The sequence below is a fragment of the Myodes glareolus genome, chromosome 11 (genome assembly GCF_982192425.1).
Source record: "Myodes glareolus chromosome 11, mMyoGla1.1, whole genome shotgun sequence".
Taxonomy (NCBI): Eukaryota; Metazoa; Chordata; class Mammalia; order Rodentia; family Cricetidae; genus Myodes; species Myodes glareolus.
In genome coordinates this window covers 40,521,875-40,539,308 of record NC_142036.1, presented here as the reverse complement: position 1 = coordinate 40,539,308, position 17,434 = coordinate 40,521,875, and the positions used below count along the sequence as shown (strand labels likewise).

The 17,434-nt window shown below is 46.9% G+C and overlaps 1 long non-coding RNA gene across 1 annotated transcript; it reads right to left on the bottom strand.

Annotated features, from left to right (window-relative positions):
- Positions 1–617: 617 nt before the first annotated feature.
- On the bottom strand, positions 618–16,229 carry LOC146892336 (uncharacterized). The gene is made up of 3 exons (XR_015004386.2): positions 14,916–16,229; positions 8,184–8,262; positions 618–4,171 (listed from the first exon to the last, which is right to left on the bottom strand). It is a non-coding gene; the product is annotated as an uncharacterized LOC146892336 (long non-coding RNA).
- Between the last annotated feature and the right edge of the window lie 1,205 nt (positions 16,230–17,434).

Below are 17,434 nucleotides of genomic sequence, written 5' to 3'. Positions count from 1 at the left end.
GCGTCTGAAGCTGGAGGCATTCGTGCTGGACGTGCTTCTCTGCAGGGTCAGGAATGGGGAGAAAGAGGAGGAGCCAGTCCCAAACAACAGCTTCAGAGATTAATGAGAGCAGAACGCTCCAGGTAGCCCTGAGCTCAGGTAGTGCCCTCCCTAGCCCAGAGCAGGTCAAACTCCTCAAACCGCCCAGACCTTTCTGCTGTCTGTGCTCTGGGGCATGTCTCTCTTTGCCTTCTCGGTCCTGAGCCAAGGAGGCAAAGATGGATCTTCCTCCTTCTTACTTCCTGATGTCGGTACCTTTTCCAGACAATCTAGCAAAACTCACTAACGATCTTCAACGCACCCTAACCCAGCCCCTATGCCAGCAGCCCACCCCCACCTCCTTCAGTAAGTTTGGGGGAGTGATTAGAGCGGCCCCCAGGAAAGGAATCCAGACAGAATGATCCAGGAGGAAGTTTTTGCTGCCTTCCGCTGCTTGGTGAGAAGGGAGGATGGGCAAAGGGTCTGAAACATCTGGCTGGGGAGCCCAGTTTTTTGTAGATGCTGCATCCTTGGCTTGTTGTTTAACTTCCTGTGTTATGCCCAAGTTTCTGGTCCCCAAATGAATTCACGGAGCCAGATTTCCGATACAAATTACATGAGGGTTTTTAATAATATTCAAACTCGAGTTTGGACCACACTTCCACCACACCAATACAGTGGGTGAGGGAAGTGCAGCCCCCCCAAACCCGGGGAAGGGGCAAACTTTTAAAGGGGAAACACCGTAACTAGGGGAGTTCAGGTCCTGTTGTCTTGGGATTGGGTGAGGAGGACATAGGATAAGGTAGTTTCTGAACCCATTGGTCAGTTTTTGGGTGCAAAAACGCGACAAAGAGCCATAAATTACTGACAAGGTGTCTTCTAAGGACAAGATGCCTCCCAAGAACATCTGGACCTCGTTAAATTTTATGGTCCTGCTCCCTATCTTCTTAACTGGCCATTTTTAGGGTATCTGTTCAAATGTCTGCTATGGCAGCACATTTCTGGAGCTGAGGTCGCCCACCCCCCAGCTCATTATATGACTTATGATGAAGCCCCTTGTTTAAACTGGAGTTCGCAAAGTCAGGCCCTCACACCTAAACCTCCATTTCTTCAGCTGTCAAAAGTGGACAACAGAGAGTGGTGTTCTCAGGGATGCTGAGAGGATCAAACGAGACACAGGAAAATATTCTATCATATTACATGAAAAATACCTCCTTCCTCACTTCCCGCCAGTCATTTCCTAAGTCCTTGAGGGACATGAAGTATTAGGAGAGACCTTTGGAGAGAAAATCATTCGGTAAAGGCAACGGTCATTCTGGCTCAGCCATGAGTTTCTTGAGTTGGTAATGTGAACTGCTTCTCCATTTCTCTGTAAGTGCCAAGATGGGTTATTTTGTTGCCCGCGGGGGGAATCTCATCAGCTCTCTCCCACATGAAACAAAACACAAACACTTCATTTCCAAGCCCAGAATTGGCTCAGTCTAATCTACCTACAAGGCACCTTTCTCAGACCTGAACCTGAGGTTCTGTCTTGTCTGCCTTAAGCTGTAGATGGAATGTTGGCGTGAAGGTGGCCAATGATGCTCAAGGCAGTCTAGCCTGATTACCAGTGTATTAGCAAAAGTAGAAATGATCATTGCATCTCTAAAAAAATCGCCAGAACGGGCAGTTACTGCCTTGCCTAGGGTCCTATAATAAACAGTACCCACAGGCCCATATCTTAACTATTATCTGGGGGTTTTAAGGGCAAAGATAAGTTTGTTCCACTCGACATACTTCTCTGTTAGGAACTGGGCAGGAGTTCCAAATTGCTGCTGTAGCCTATTAAAGTTGATGGAGATGGGTAAATAGGACAAGGATCTGGCCGTGAGAAGAGCCCTGAAGAGTGGCAGCAGAGGAGGAAGGGAAGTGAAGGTGAGCTGTTTAGAGAAGCCCTGCCAAGGAAGTGAGTAATGGGTGGGTCAGAAGATGGAGCAAGGGAATGTTGTAAGGGGGTGATCCCCTTTGTGGACAGATGGTAAGATGTCCAATGGATACCCCCGTGAGGGAAACCCTGAGGTGCTGATTGGTCAGAGATGGAAAATGGGGTGGGATATATGTTGGGGAAGGAATGGAAGGATACCAGGTCAATTCCAAATGCCATTCATTTACACGAACTCCTTCTAGATGTCTCTGCCTCTAGCGCAGACTCTATCACGCTCAACCAATGGCTTGCGTTTTGTTGTTGTTATGAACGTGAGTCTTGCTATATTGCCAGGGCACCTTTGAACTAGAAATGCTCCTGCTATACAGTTCTTTTGTGCTGGGATTACAGGAATGCACCCTATGCCCTACAATGATTGTTTTTCATGCCAATAACTAATCTCCCTTTTGGCTCCACACCCCCATAAGGCACAACTTAAATCCAGATTGTGATTATTTGGAGTCCTGAGTCCTTCCACCATGCCTCACATTCCGTGTAGGGTGGTTGCCTTACCGTGGTCGCCTCAACCGCTTGCTCTCTCTCTTCAGTTTCCCTGTTGCTGCAGTCTGCCTGTAGCTGTTTCCAGAGCTGGGCCAAGGGGGAAAAAAGCAAGAGGCAGCACACAAAAATTCCTCGCATTTGGCCGCATTGTCTTAAGAATTAAGACAGAATTAAACTTCAGTTGTTGACCTAAGTATTTCAGGACTTTCTGATCCTTGTAAATCACAGTCCTCAGGGACTTCGGAGTTCCCATCCCCTTTCAGTGGGGTCGTCTAGGCAACCCTTCCCTCAAGTATTCTCCAAAGTTCTGTGGAATGAACGCCTAGAGTTCTGCTGTATGAAAGACAAAATTTAAACTTTTTCTTTTCTGCTTTTCTTTGACTCTGGGGTTGTCGCCAACAGTGAGAGTTCTCTAAGCTAGGTTTGATTCCAGTCTCCTGGGCAAGGTAGTTTGGTTAGTGGCTGGTCTGTGGTCTACTGTCTGAGGAGAAGTGGTTAGGAAGGTCACCCAGACAAAATTATGACCCACTGAGGGTGGTGGGAGTGGTCTAGGTTTGGCCTCAGTCTGGAGTCCCAGGCTCATAGACAAATCTTGGCTCAGGACCTGAGGCTGAGGCGTGCTGGGACAGCCTAGGGGGTGTCTTGGCTTTCCCAGGGCTGGGGAACCCTCGCTGGCCCGGGGGCGGTAGACGCTGTTCCAGAATCTGTTCTGGCTCCACTGCCGCCTCAGCACTTTCTAATTACAGCTCCAAACAACAACAGAAGCCTCTGAAGTCATGACAACAGGCCCCGCCCATCAGGCCTCCCTCCCGGCTGGCAACACGTGACGGCGACGCTCCCTCGCCCTGGCGCAGAGGGAGGGCGGAGAGGCGGGGAGGAGGGAGGGATGACGTTTGCTCTGTCGTCTCCATGGATATAATGCATAGACGTCAACGCCGCCAGTGTTTAGTGTGTAATGTTCTTCGGTCTCTATGGTAACGTCAGGCGGCCAAACAGAGGACCCCGGCAACAGGCTTCTGATTGGTCCGAGGCTTGCAGGGGTGGAGCTTCGGCTCCCGCCGGCTCAGCCATGTTGCTGTTTTGGTTGTTGTCTCCCAGCTGTTTATTTCTGTAACAGATCTTGGAGGCTGCGGTCTGGATCTGTCGCCAAGGATGAGATCCAGGAGAAAACGTGCTCAACGTGCAGTTTTACTCCTACTGATTACAACCCCACAGACAGCATTGCACCACAGTCACCAAGTCGCTTGTGGGAGTTTTGCGCCTCGTGCCCAGCTTCTGCTACAGCTCAGTATTTTAGTGTCAGAACGTCGGCTCCCCGCCCGGATCACCGCTCAGCAATGCTATTTCCTTCTCAGCCAAATCCCAGAAATGGATTGGCTTCCCAGTGAACGCTTTTCACGCTCTCAAGAGCAGTCGGGGGCCTTTTCATACCCAATTCCTGGATTCGGTGCTACCCCCTGCAGGATCTGGCTCCATAGCCTCTGTCTGGTCCTAATTCTGTGCAATGACATCATTTATCCACATTCCCACCGAGAGATGCCCAAATTTCTTGTAGCTAACGTACATCAAAGAATCCCAAATGACCTTGGTTGGGTACTTCAGATTAAAGACTCTTATTTTTTTCTCTCTGTCCGGTTGAAAAGAGTGGGTGATGTTACACTTGTTTGCTCCAAATGAACTAAAACCAAACTGAAGAAAGAGGTACACAGAGTCACTTTTTTACATATTAAAATGCCAGATTATTTTTGATAAATAATACTACTATACTAATGGAGTTAACATCCCAAGGCATAAATGTTATCTACAGAAACTTTCCCACCTGCCTCCCTCATTGAGGACTGAATGAAACCAGGGCCCAGGGCCTTCACAGGTTAGGTAAGCACTCCACTAGAACCACACATTCTTAGCCTCGAAGCAGTTTTAACCTTACCCTGGACTCCGGTCAGTGAAACCAAGTTAGCATCTGTCTAGAGATAACAATCTGTCCTCAGGCCTTGCAGTCAAGCCCTGCTTAAAAGAATGCCTTAAAATCTTTCGGTTCAGAGTCAAATAGAATTCACCTTCACTAGCTCCAGCACGCACACGTCTGAGATGTTTCATAAAACGTTTCGATGACCTGATAACACGCTTTCCAACCCCAGGGAGGGAAACCGACACAAACCTCAAGTTAGAAAACGAGAAAGTAAAATGGCTGTCCTCGACTGGGATTGACAGGGAAAGGACCAGTTCTTCCTGTTCTCGTCTTAGCTCGAGACCTCCTTTCTCTCTTATCTGCTCTGCTGCATATCTTTGCTAATTCCCCTTGCCCCCTTCTTTGGCCTGCCTCACAGCCTATAATTCCCTTCAGAGATGTGAGTGAATTCAATGAAATTAGGAGCTTGCTTAATGCAAACAGGACCAAAGGGCACAACTCTTTATCATAATGAACTTCATTCATTAAGTCAGGAACTGCAAGCGTTTACTATTTACCCAGTAAATGGATTAAAGTGCCCGGCAAGTCTCCCTCCTGTCCTGACACTGCCAAGGGGGATTTGAAAGTCTTATATAAGATCATTTCTAGACCAGCAGATATTGTTTCGAATGCTATTGTTTCTTTCTACCATTCCGGGAATACATAGTGCCTTGGTTTTAAAGAGACAAAATATCTGGGTTATACCAAGGGAGGAATAAAGGGGTGTTATTTGCATTGCACGCTGAAGATGACCCGAAGAGATGGAAGGGGGGTCCTCTCAGCTGGACTAGAAAGAGAGGAGGAGGGTGTTAGGGCAGTCTCTGAGTGCCTGGATTTAACTCTAGCCCAAGGACCAGATTTATGACCCTGTCCAAGGTCATCCATTACAATAATTCATCCAGGCTCTAGCTCTCTTTTTGTTACACCCAAACATGATACGTGGTATGTGGCTCAAGAAGTCTTCCCTTCCAGAAATTCTAAACTGATTACAGTTTAATGGTATTGTGAGGAACACACACACTGATACAAACTCTCTCTTCCTACGCCGGATTTTGGTCGCACCACTTTTTAAAAGATTTTTGTTTTACCCTTGTGTTGTGTGCCTGTGGGGTATATCCAGATGAGTACAGGTGACCACAGAGGCCAAAGTGAAGCTCTCTGCATAAGCAGCGCTCTCTCTTAACTTCTGAGCCATCTCTCCAGGCCCCAGCTGCTCTTTTTCTTTTTCTTACTTCTTCTTCTTTTCTTCTTCTTTTTTTTTCCTGATCCAATTCATCAAAAGGATCACAATGACCTTCCATGCTGCTGACTTTTTAAGCTACGGGACAATTTATTTCCCCAGTGTATTTCCTGGTCTGTGACATGGGACCTGGACACTCCCCGTGTTTGCTTTGACTGAAGAGGGCTCAGTGGACCGAGTGCTGGCACTGTGGCCCTACCAACTGCTGGTTCTTAGGACCGGGCATGCCCTCCCCCAATGCCTCTCTGTCCCAGCAGTGATGGAAGAGCCTTTCCCCGCTAGATTTCCAGAGCAAAGGTTTTCTCCAAAGCCAGGGTGTGTAGGAAGAAGAGTGACCCGCTTGACCTAAAACTTACACGTGCATCCTGAGCCTTTTTCCCATCCCAGACAGGACGGAAGGTTACCCCTCCGCTCATGTTTCTCACGTCTGACTTTCTTCAGATATAAAAAGGGACCCTTTGCGGCTAGCTCGGCTTATCCCTCAGACCTGATACAAGTTCACCTCAGTCGTTCTTACAGAGGTTGTAGAAATCATAAAGCCGAGTGATGTTCAAGTTTAACAGTATTTTGCTCGAGTTCAAGGTCAGAGTCTGGGCATGTAGCTCAGTTAGTAGACCACTTGGGTAGCATGCACGAAGCCCTGGGTTCGATCCCCAATACTGCGTAGACTGGATGTGGTGTCTGGCGCACATCCCACCATTCAAGAGATGAAGGCAGTAAGATCAGAAATGAAAGACATCCTCGGTTACATGGCGAGTTTGAGGCCATTCTGGGGTCTATGAGACCCTGTCTCAAAAACAAAAACAGTCAGCTCATAACCTAACATTAAAGAACAGCTTTTCAAAGTCAAACCTATGCAGCTTAGTAAACACTCTTTGTCTTTACTTTTCTTGTCTTTCTCCTGACGTTCATGGGGCTTACAATGGTGAAAATTTTAACTCAAGAATTGTGCATTGGATCTCTGTGAATTTGAGCCTAGCTTATCTCAAAAACAAAACCAATTAATTTCTTGGGCTAGCATCTTTGGATCATCCATAAAAGAGAGTCACATAATCCTACTGGGACGGTTTCTCACCATCAAGATACAGTTTCCTCTGAAATTGGAACATTCCATCCTGCAGAGAAATTCCAGGAAGGTTAGCAACTCAAAACAGTGTCAGGAAGTCCCTGAAACTGACCAGATTCACTAGGCCCCCAATGCCAGAGTAAGCAATAAAGGTGAGAGTCTCTCTGAGACAAGCGAAAAAGACGTCTTGAGAAGACTTGCAGACAAACTGAACTGTAAAGAAGACTCAGAGACCAGACCTGGAAGAAGCAGAAACCCAACCGGGCTGCCTAGAAGATATTTAGGCCAGAGTTACTTGAAAAGGGCAACCTCCAACCTGTTGAGGTGCCTGCAGGCTGTATGGTGTGCTCCATGTTTCCCAGCTTTCGAGAGCTGTCGCATGCTGGGGTGGGCTTTTAGTGATGCAGTCATCATTAAGTTATTCCTACCCCAATAAGTAACCCTTTGCCCATGCTGCTGTAAGGAACCTCAATAAAACTCATTGGTCCAACAAGTTGGGCCTTGGTGATAGCCATACTTGAGCTGTTATGGGCTCCTGAGCTGGGGTGAGTAGATGTGTGTTGTATCTTCCCATGGAAGGGTTTGTCACCCGACACAGAAACACAATATTATGAACATTTCTCTTGGAATTATTTCCACTTTGGGGGCAGACTGATTTGTTTTTGTTTTTTTGTTTTTTGAGACAAGGTTTCTCTGTAGTTTTGGAGTCTGTCCTGGAACTAGCTCTTGTAGTCCAGGCTGGTCTCAAACTCACAGCAATCTACCTGCCTCTGCCTCCCGAGTGCTGGGATTAAAGGTGTGCGCCACCACCGCCCGGCCTGAGTTGCTTTTATTGGTTGATCTGTGTCCTATCTACCTAAACACTAAGGGTCTAACCTGGAGAGGTGGAATTACTGACTACACTATTTGTGGTCCAGCCAGATCTGATGGAGCTGAATACAGGGGCTGGCAGAGTTCCCAGAGTTGGGAACAAGCCTGTCTTCTGCCTAGCTTCTCAGGACAGAGCACAGATACTGGCCGATCCAGTTTAACGAGCTCCTTGGGAAAGCTCAGCCCATTTCCCCTGCTTCTAGTTTTCTTTCTTCGAAGTGGAAGAGGTTTACATGTTCTGTGATTACATATGAACTCACTGAAACCAGAACAAAATATCCCCAACCCCAAACACACACACACACACACACACACACACACACAGAAGGATAGATGTAACTCAATGGAGTGCTTGTCTTGTCTAGCATGTAAGAGGCTACCTTAAAACAAACAAGCAAACTAAACTCTACAAACATCTCTTTGAGAAGCTTATTTTTTTATATTAGACCAATTTCTTTGTAAATAAACACATATAATTACAAATATGTGTTATTATAAGTGTTGTTAAGTGTGTACAGAAGATGAAGCTGTAATTTAGTTCTCTGTAATGTGAGTATAATTAAGAGTCACGAACCTGAGTTTCTCTTATCAGACTGTCTCTGGTCAGCACCCAGGGAAACAAATTCATTTGGCTCCAGAGTGCTTCTTCAACTCTACTGGAGAAAAGGGAAGGATACTTAGAACAATTATCCCCTGTGGGTTTGGCAACTATAGTGTCAGTATTTAAAATAAATAAATAAATAAATAAATAAATAAATAAATAAATAAAAGATTGACCCTAAGCCAAGGATGGTGATACATGCTCATGATGTCAGAACTCGGGAGGCTGAGGCAGGATGATTGAGTTTGAGCCATACTAGATTTCACATTGATTTTGTCTCAACAGACAAAATAACTGAACTTCTCCAGCAGCCCAAACAACACACTAACAAAGCCCATCACTGAACTGAGTAAATGCTAAGTAATCTCAGTGATTTATCTCAATGAATACAAGCTATTAGTAGTATTTCCACGGAGTCAAAAGGTCTCTAAAATCTGTATCTATGTGTCTGTTGGTGTGTGTGCCATGTGTATGTGGGTGCCCAAGGAGGCCAGAAGATAGCCTGGATCCCTTGGAGCTGGGGTTACAGGCTGTTGTGAGCCGGCTAATCTGAGTGTTGGGAACCAAACTTGTATACTCTGGAAAAGCAGCAAGTGCTCTTAACTGCTAGGCCGTCTCCCCTGCCCCTGAAAAAGTATTTCTGAGCGACTATTTCGTGTAGCTATTGTATTAGGCTCAAGAGAGTCAGTGATGAGTGATAGCTTTTTGTGCCCCAATATCGGGTTTCTCCACAGATGCGGTAAGCCAGCTCCAGCTGAGTTTAAAACGACCACGTTTATCCAGCAAAGCACTTCTGGGTGACTTTCCATCCCAGAGAGGTGAGTGAGCAGGTAGCAGCACCGGGGGAGGAGCCTGGACTTTTGGTGGTCTTTCTGAGAGGGGCAAGGTTTGGAATGGGGCCTAGCTGGAGACAGACTCCAGCCTAACAATGTGTAACTATAAATGATGTGTCTGCTTTTCTGAAGTTGTCCCGAGGACACCAAACACACATACCCAACAATTAAAGCCACTAGAACCTGGCCACTCTATCTGAGGGTACATCAATAAATAAGAACAATGATCAGTCAGGCATACTGGTTCAGGCCTCTAATCTCATCTACTTGGGAGACTGAGGCAGGAAGACTACAAATTCATCACAGAGTGATTTCAACACTAATTTGGACAATTTAATGAGACCCTATCTCAAAATAACAAATCAAAACAAGGCTGGCAAGGAATCTATCTCTTGGTGGAGCACTTGCCCAGCCTGCACAAGGCCCTGGGTTCAGTCCCTTGGCTGACAAAACACACACACAAACAAACAAGCAAGCAAGCAAATACCTAAACTCTAAGAGGATCTCTTCAAGGAGTTTCTGGTTTAGATTTTAGGCCAATCACTTTGTATATACATGTGTATTATTATAAATGGTGTGCAAGTGCAGCCAGTAGAAAACCCAGGTTAGACTAAGGCATTCTAGAAGGTTCCTTACTCAACCTGGGTACTCATGGGAGTACATGTGAAGGTGATTGACAAGGAGTGGGATGAGCTAATCAGAGTGAGGGGTAGGGAGAAGGATGTATGCACAATACTAGCAATGAATGCTAATTCTTCAGGCCTCTTCCAGGACTGTTCTCACAAAGACAGGGGATGCTCTTTACATCCCAAGTGTGCACTTGCACTGAATTCGGGCCTTAGCTCCTTGCACAGAAGCAGCTGCCCAAGAGGAGTCTTGAGTGTTCCGTCTTTGCGAGACTCGCTGACAACAGGCAGACGCTGCCTCCGCTTCCCTGGGTCTCTACTGCCTGGAACCGTCAGTACTAACTATGATAGAAATGACCTCTCTGGGAACTGAAGGACTTCTTGTCCTTGCTGTAATGAGAGTCACCCGGGTGCCCCCAGGAATGTGTCAGCATACATTTGCGGCTAGATTTAAATAATGAAGTGTGGTTTGGAGACTCCATCTGAGGCTTGAGCTACCCTCTTCCCTCGGCACGCAGCCCCCTAGCCCTTTGCTACTGAATTTTCTCTCGTGTCCCTTTTAATGCTTTGCTTATGTCATTCCCATTAGCGAGCTTCCCTAGTCGGGTTCATATTCCAGCTATGAAATAGTTCACATAGTTCAGGGCAGACATAATATTTACAGGAACTGAAGATGGGTGGATTTGATAGCGGCCTGTGGAAAGGCCTCCAGTGCTGTCAAAATAACAGCGAATTCAAGAAACAGATGCTTTGAAATGATTTCCCAAGAACCACCCCCACCCCTACCCCCAACACATTCAGTCAAACCTTGGGTAAGCATTCAGGGGAGTGGTGCCCTGGGTGAGAAAGCTTGGATTCCTGGGTGTTCTGCTCTTTTACAGCACAGAGTCTGAGCTGAACTCTGTTTGTTGTCAATAGCTCTCCAACAAAAGGGGAAATGGAATGTGCCTGTTTTCACATTCCAGGAAAAAGAGCCCTGGAAGACCTCAGAGACTGAGTGGAGAGTGGAGGGACTGGCTGTGTTGTTTCGCAGACAGAGCTGGGAAGGCTCTCAGGACCACCTCAGGAGTGCGGTGGTATCTATATAAGAAGGTTCCAGAGGGCTTGTAGTTCCATGAGAATGAAATAAAACTGTCTATATCCTGTTTGGGCAGCTAGGGAGGAAACGAAGCGAGGAAGGAGCTGGGAATTTTCCAAATTTGGTAGCACTGATCCAAAAGTTGGCATTTAAGGTCTAGGAAAGGGAGAGTCATTCACTCAGACAGTAGGGGTGGGGATGTCCCTTTGCAGCACGGGGTGGGGGCCAAAGGGCCAGTGTATCTGTCTTTCTCCCTTCTCCTCTCCCTCCCATCATTCCTCCCTCTCTTTTTTTCTTTCTTTTGACAGAATCTTGCTAAAGCCCTGGCTGACCTCACATTCACAGCCATCCTACTGCTTCGGTGTCCTGAGTGTTAGTTAGCATAACAGGTAAGCACCACCACCTCCACCACCTCCACCACCTCCACCTCCACCAGCACCACCTCCATCACCTCCACCTCCACCACCACCACCTCCACCACCTCCACCACCACCACCTCCACCAGCACCACCTCCATCACCTCCACCTCCACCACCACCACCTCCACCACCTCCACCACCACCACCTCCATCAGCACCACCTCCATCACCTCCACCACCACCACTCAGTGTCCTGAGTGTTAGCCCTGCAGGCATGCACCACCACCAGGGCTAGTTCCTCCTTGTCATTCACTTCACCACGTAGTGTCTCCTTCCTCTACCCTGATGAAAGTAGCAACACAGTTACAACACAACATACTCTTCCATTTTAATTCAGCATTACTTTAAAGAAAAGTCAGTCTCCTGTGTGTGTGTGTGTGTGTGTGTGTGTGTGTGTGTGTGTGTGTGTATGAGATGAGAGAGGGAGCGGGAGAGCGAGGAGACCAGAAAATATCCTTGTGGCCTTGGTTCTCCTTTTCCACCAGTGTAGGTCCCTGGGATCAAATGCAGGTTGTCAGACTTGAGTGACAAGCAACTTAGCATTTACTTTTATCGGGTATTTTTGCTTGTTCTCTTGTTCATTCATTATCAGACAATAAGCCTTGCCTTAGGAAGCTTGCCTATTTCCTATGGATTCCAGTCGCCTGCACTCAGTAGGTGTTCACCAAAGGTGTGGAGTGAATGTAGAGACCAGGATTCTAGAGTCTGCACAGCTGGAATGAAGGATGGATTAACTGCAGAGGTCCTATCTCAGTACCTTCTGGCCCATACACAAGGAAGTAATAGTCTGAATATGTGAAAACCCCTTTCTTCCCTGAACACAATTCTGAAACCATTGAAAAACAGAAAACAAAACAGAGTCATCTGATAAAAATACAACGACACTAATCTCAAACTAAATGTAGGATATGAACACATCAGAGCTCCTCTTATCTAAACATACAGTCTAAGACACTTGATGTGAAACTCTTCACTCTCTTCATGTGGTCACTTTACCATATGGGTCATAAATGGGTTAGGAAGAACCAGGCATAGAGAAACAGGCTTTTACTTCAAGCATTCAGAGAGCTGAGGCAGGAGATTTCCAGGAGCTCAAGACTACCCCAGGCTACACGAGTGAGAACAGGCTAGCCAAGGCTATGTGGTGAGACTGTGTCTTTAAAAAACAGAAAACAGAACAAAACAGGAAGAAGGGGAGGGGGAGGAAGAGGAGGAAGAAAAGAAGAAGGAATTGTTCCAAGAAATGACTCGGAACTGTGAGAATTGCTGGCTCCCGTGGCTTGGCGCTATCAGCTGGTGAACTGTTTCAGTGGGCCAATGAGACCGTGAGACGAACATCAGAGGTTTCTGTTTTGTTATTTTTTTTTAATTTCTCCAGACTATTTCACAACCCCTTGGTTCTCTCTTTTCCAAGTTCTAAATCCAGACAAACATCAGCTAGATGAAACTCAGAGTACAAATGAACTTGACTTGGATGTCAAAGTGCTAGTCGCAAACACACACATTTCCTATTTGCGGCAAGCAGGGTCCAGGCAAAAGCAGAGGCTGTTAACTCACAGCCAGAGTTTGCCTGCGCAGGTAACCCATGACTTAGTCCAAGCCACCAATGAGTCTGGACAGAGGGCTAGAAGAGCCATGCCTTCATGCTGCATGTGTGTGACCTGGGCAGGCGCACAGGTGGTGTCTATGGTTGCAGAAATCAGGCCTGCCCCATGGGGCTAATGAAAGCGTTGCTTCTGAGCTCCTTGGTGACCCTGTGTATGTGGTAGACCAGGCCCTCTGTTCTGTTCAGTTGTGGCAAGTCAATGTACACTGGCCTCCCGCCTGAGTGTATTCAGTCACAGCTAGATTGTTCCAGAAGCCAGTTGCTGAAGCAGGGATGAGGGTTAGTCAAGAAGCAAGAAACTTGGATCCCTTATCCTGTTGCGTGAGGTGTTTATGAGGTACTGGAAAAGCTGCTTTTCCTTCCTGCTTGTGGAACTCAATGTTCTGGCATGATTCCAGCATTCCATCATACTGTCAAGTGTGTGTGTGTGTGTGTGTGTGTGTGTGTGTGTGTGTGCGTGCGTGTGTTTAGATAGGGTCTCATATATCCCGGGCTGGTCTTGAACAGCATATGTAGTCCAGGATAGCCTTGAACTCCTTCTTGTCTCCAAATCCTAAGTGCCAGGCTTACAGTTCTGTAAATTCATTTTTAAAAAAATAAAAACTCCTTCTCAGTTCAATATTGTTTTTACTTTGAATTACTGGGGAGGGATAGCTAATCATTTTAGGGTAATGAAAGTGTATTATTTATGCTTTGCTGTACTGGGGAACAAACCCAGGGCTTTGCATATTTTAGATCAATGTTCTACCATTGAGCTAGACCCCAGCTCATATTTTATATCTTGGAACAGAGTCTCACTTTGTCACATTAAACTTACGGTACTTCTGCCCTAGTCTCCCCGGTAGCTGGAATTATAATCTTGCACCAGGAGACTTAGCCTGTATAAGATTTTCTGTTTTTGTTTTCTTGAGACAGGGTCTCCCTATGTAGACCAGAGTGGCCTCGATCTCACAGAGATCTGCCTGCCTTTGCCTCCCAAGTGCTGTTATTAAAGGTGTGAGCCACTACTCCTGGCTCATACAAGTTTTATCATGCCTCTGTAATCAGTTTGCTTTTATTTCACTATTAACTGGGACAGTTTTGCCATTATGTAGCCCGGGATGCCGTCAAACTCCCTATCCTCCTGTTTCCTTCCTAGTGCTGAGACTGTAAACAGCGCCTGCCATGCCTAGCAAGTCCTTTTTAACTTAAAAAATTGTTACATTTTTACATGCAAATATTTTCTAAAAAGTTATTTGTAGCATTACAATTGAATTTTTGCAAAAGAATCTGTTATATAAACCAGGATACATCCCCCTCATGTGTATGTGTGTATGTGTGTGTGTGTGTGTGTGTGTGTGTGTATGGTGCTAGGTCTCACTGATCATTTGTGTGTGTAGTGGATCTTCCTTCCAGAGTTCCAGACAGTAGAAACATTCAGAGAGCTGGGAAGATGGGTCTGTGCAGTTCTTAGAACAGGTGTACACCTTAGGTCGATAAGTCTTTGAATTACTCTGCTCATGAAAATGCTAACCAGGGTTTTGGTTCCTCTGAGGAAGTTTGTGGTAAGTCACACCCATCGCAACTCTTTGTACCAATCCCAACGTTTAAGAGACTGATGCAGGAGGACCACCATGAGTTTGAGGCCCAATTTAACAACCCAGGAAAACCTTGTCTCAAAAACAAACAAACAAACAATAAAACCAAACAACAATTTGTTATCTAAATAAGGAAATCCAAGCTGTTTTCTCAGCCATGAGACTCCTGAACCTTCTTTTTAACATCTATTCATTTCCCAAGCATTAAATGAACGCCTGCTCATGTCAGAAAGGTAGGCATCGAGTAAAGATGGATACTCACTAAATCAGGTGAGCGCTCCCATCTTGAGGAGCTGAGGGTCTAGTTGGTAGTTGGGGAAGACAGTGAAAAGGTGCATGGACAAACAGACAGTACCAGCGTCGCAGACAGAAATGCTCACTAAAAGGGAAACCTAGGGACGTGACAGAAAGTGACAGAAGGCCAGGAGCCTGCAGCGTGGAGGGAGGGGCATGGTAGGCTTCCTGGAGATGGTGACAGTTGCTGAGAGGAAGAGTCAACAGGTCAGTGTCTGGGGGCAAGAGGAAACAGGGAGCGGGGTGGTCCAGCAACAGAGCCAGCAGGGTACCTTCGGGAAAGGGAAGACTGCAGCATCGTGGCTGGCGCGGAGGGAAGGCAAGCGGTACACGCTGAGATCAGAAGGCCACGGGCTGGACCGAGAAGCTGTAGAGAACCAGGAGGCACTGGCATTTTGCTTGAATGTTTGATTAAAAAAAAAAAAAAACTGCATTTTAAGCAGGGTGAGTGGGACAGCAGATCTGCTTGGAGTCCTGATTTAATTCAGAACCCTGAAATGAGGAAGTAGAAACTGCCAGCGGGGAGGTGATCTGTCTCCACCCACCCTGTCTTAACTGATGACTTCACAGTCCAGGGTATCCCGGAGTCGAAAGGTAAAAAATTGTTGTGGTGTTAGGTCTTGAACCTATGGCCTTTCGCATGCTAGGCAAGTGAGTCCCCCTGCCTGGAAGGTGAGATTCTTAGGTGAGTCACTTTTAGAGTTTCCCCAGTCATCCTCCAGTTCTAACCCTGCAGGTAAGATGACAGCCGAGGAGGATCAGACCTCAGCTGACAGTAATCTACAGCTGGAAGTCTTCTCGCAGGACAGAGTCAAACAGGAAGACAAAGAGAAGTTGCTAAATCGGAGTTGAAACTCTGAAGGACAGGAGGCAGCTTCGCTCTGCAGTCCCATACCCTGGTTTGGATTTTTCCACGTTGGGAAAGGAGGATTTCTTTGGCACTACAATAATCAATGTTTCTTTCAGGTTCGGTTAAGTAAGATGATGGATAAGATGCCCCAACGCCTTGAAGCGCGTCATGTGCCAGCCCTTGCTAGTCACCCTCGGCCCTGCCCTTGGTGATGGTGAGATTTTCTCACTGGATGGGAGCCCTGAAGTTGAGGTTTCTCAGGGTGTGTTGCTGTCCTATAGGTTTAGTGACGTGTTGCGGGAGGCTCCTCTGGAATCCTAGCAGCTAAGCTGACCAGAGCCACAGAAGGTCAGCTCAGGACACGCGAGCAGCTGACAGCCCGAAGAAGACCTCCCTTGTTTCCCGATAGCATGTTCTTGTTTCTGAAGCAAGGCTCAGCATGGCAGACGGACGGGTGTGTGATTCTGCTGCCGCTGGTGAAAGACGCAGCAGGCTTGGGCTGAGGGAGTCGGTCTTCACCACCCTAGGTCCCGTTTCCTCAGCTCCAGATGGATGGTGTTCTGGGCTTCCACAGCCTTGCTTAAGTGCCCACATTAGCAGCAGGATGGGGTTCCCATTGAAGCATCATCTCTTGTCAGAAAGCCAAGACTTGTTCAGAATGAAAACAGAATTCTTCCCGAAGAGGCTAAATCACTCACGCTAATTAGTCTCGGTGGTGGCGGGTGCGTGGGGTGGCGCTAGTGGCAATCTGTGTCTGTGAGCTTCTAAATAAGGACAAGGGCTTTGTTCACAAGCAGAGGCATACTACCACGAGTAGCCTTGATCCCAGAGACCCTGCTCTGGGCTCACGTGCATGTGAGTCTCACAGGGATTGCGAGACACTTCTTGTTGGACCCAGACATTCAGAATGAACACATTTAGAACGCTTCCAACAGTTAACTGTCATCAGAGACAATAGGGTGTCTGTCTGGGCACTGCTGACCTTCTCACAGGGTAGCGTAACAGGGCGAGTCTGACCCTTTGATCTTTCGCCCACCATGAACCACTGGCATGTTACATGCATCAGCTGAAGATAGCTCAAACATGCTATTTAGTTCCTCTCTCCCAGCTTTTTAACTATTCATACTCAAGAATAACAGTCTTGGCCTTCCCCCTCCTTGCTTTTGGCTTTCTGAGACAGGCTCTCATGCAACCCAATCTGGCCTTGAACTTACTTGTCTCAAAAAGAAGGGGTGGGGGGAGAAAAAGTAATGCACAAAAATGGCCAAAGAAGTCTAAGAAACGGTTTTCTTAAGTCACCCAAAGAGTTGATTCTCGTGTGCACTTCTTCCTGACTGCCAGTCTCGTGCCCCAACCACAGCCCTTCACCACCAGACCACACTTCCCTAAATAAATAACTACTTCTGCATGCTGGGGACAGGGCCTGTGCGGCAGCACTTACGTACGTAGGCGGCGCAGACAGCAGCCTTTCACTTAGTGTTGCAACAACACAGGGTAAGCCATGCACACCCAACTCCAAAAGTTACCAAATGTCTTGACGTTGCTCAGGTTTCTCTACCGTCCCACCACGTAACAGGGCAAAAGCAGGAAAGCCTGCATGACATAAGACAAATCTGCTGAAGAAAAAGAATTGTCCTTCCTTCCTCCTCCCTGTCTTCCTTCCTTTCTTTCATTTCTTCCTTTAGCTCCAGCTAGTCCTGAATTCCCTGTGCGGCCAAGGATAAGTCTGAGCTTCTGATCCTCCTACACTCAGCACCTAAGTACAAGTCTTACAGGCAGGTACCGGGGCACCACAGCTCCTCTTTTTGGTTTGGTTGTTTGTTTTTGTTTTTACAAGACAAAGCCAGTCTCACTTTTTAACCAACGGTGGGCTGGAGCTCCCAGTGTAGCCCGGTTTCAAAGCCACCCTCCTTCCTAGACATGCTAAGGGCTGGGGTTACA